The following is a 2,157-nucleotide window of genomic DNA, read 5'->3' as shown; positions in this document are numbered from 1 at the left end:
AGGAAAATGCAGCAGAGCATTCATCGGTCGCACAACACTGGAAAAACAAAACCACCTAAGGACCTCAGGAGGGAGGCCTCTAAGAATACTTCCGGCTCTCATTGTGACCCCTAAAAGGCTATGCCTAGAAGCTGAGGGGAACTACAGGCAGAGCCAACTTTATAACACCTGAAGCCCAGCCATGAAAAAGATCAGTCTTGATTGCAGAGGTGTCCCTGCTCTAGTTATTTGCCAGAGGATATGGTGAATCCTCTCTGGAAGAAGTAATTTCATCCACAGCTTCTGCTGTTCCTCATATACAATCCCCAGTATCTCATCAAAATGTACCCAGCACAGCAGGAGATAGGACCAAAAGGGAAACAGAACTATGGGTGCCTGGGTGGCTCAGCTGCTTAGGCGTCCGACTCTTTATCGGCTCAGGTCATGCTCTCAGGGTCATGAGATTGAGTCCTGTGTCAGGCTCCACACTCAGCATAGAGTCTGCTTGTTCCTCTCCCTCTGCTCCTCTCTCTCTCTCAAACAAAATTTTTTAAAGACCAGATACTACAGAGAAACATACCCACAAGGAATTCACAGAATGGACTCTAACTGAACACGGACTTTGAAATAACCAAGATGAATACTCCAATAAAGTATGAGAAAAGATTGAGTATTATCACCACAGAACTGGAATCTATAAAGAATCAAGAGGGAATTCTAGAACGGATACGCAGAGAACTTTATATATGGGATTATTAAAACCAGACACAGGTAGAGAAAGATTAGTGAGGGTAGGTCAACAGGAACTATCCAGACTAAAGTATAAAAGTATAAAAAAAAAAACCATAAAACACAGACATGGTGCAAAAGTCTAACATACATGTAGGGGCGCCTGGGTGGCACAGCGGTTAAGTGTCTGCCTCCGGCTCAGGGCGTGATCCCGGCGTTACGGGATCGAGCCCCACGTCAGGCTCCTCCCCTATGAGCCTGCTTCTTCCTCTCCCACTCCCCCTGCTTGTGTTCCCTCTCTCGCTGGCTGTCTCTATCTCTGTCAAATAAATAAATTAAAAAAAAAAAAATCTAAAAAAAAAAAAAAAAAGTCTAACATACATGTAATTAGAACCTGAAAATGGATGAGAAAGCAATATTTAAGGAAATTATGGTTAAGAATTTATCCAAAACTGATGAAAGGCATCAATAAAATAAGCACTTTGAGAGAAATGCTCAACATCAGGGAAATGCAAATTAAAACCAAAATAAGATCTATCTTCCCACGCACTAGAAAAGCCATAATCAAAGACACACAGGAACAAGCGCTGGGGAGGTTTGTAGAGATGCTGGACCGTAACGCATTACCGGCAGGAATGTGAAGTGATGCAACCACTTAAGAAAACAGGCAGTTTCTTAAGTTAAAAAATAAATTTACGGGGCGCCTGGGTGGCACAGCGGTTAAGCGCCTGCCTTCGGCTCAGGGCGTGATCCCAGTGTTATGGGATCGAGCCCCACATCAGGCTCCTCCGCTATGAGCCTGCTTCTTCCTCTCCCACTCCCCCTGCTTGTGTTCCCTCTCTCGCTGGCTATCTCTGTTAAATAAATAAATAAAATCTTTAAAAAAAAATAATAAATAAAATAAAATAAATTTACCATATGAACCGGCCATTCCACTTCTAAGTAAACACACAAGAGAAATGAAAACATGTCCACACAAAATTTGTATACAAATGCTCAGCAGCATTATTCATAACAGCCAAAAAGAAGAAACAACCCAAACGTCCATCACCTGGTAAATGAATAGACAAAATGTGGCATAGCCACACAATGGAATTCTATTGTGATAAAGGAGTGAACTGATACACACTGAGCATGACTGGGCCTTTGAAACGTGCTAAATGGAAAAAGCCAGACATAAGAGACCACATATTGTATGATTTCATATACATTACATTTTCAGAAAAGGCAAACCTATGGAGATAGCAAACTACTGATTTCCTGGGACTAGCAGTGAGAGTGGGAAGTGATGGTAAAAGGGCACAAGGGATCTTTCTGGGGTGACAGAAATATTTTAAAATGGATTGTGGTGATGGTTGTACATCTTTGAATATACTAGAAACCACTGAAATGTACAATTCAAATGAGTGAATTTTATGGTTAAGTAAACATCCTCAATGAAGCTGTTTT

The sequence above is a fragment of the Ursus americanus genome, chromosome 17 (genome assembly GCF_024610735.1).
Source record: "Ursus americanus isolate L20-20 chromosome 17, mUrsAme1.1.p, whole genome shotgun sequence".
Lineage (NCBI taxonomy): Eukaryota > Metazoa > Chordata > Mammalia > Carnivora > Ursidae > Ursus > Ursus americanus.
The sequence above is the reverse complement of the archived record's forward strand: the minus strand, read 5'-3'. Positions refer to the sequence as shown.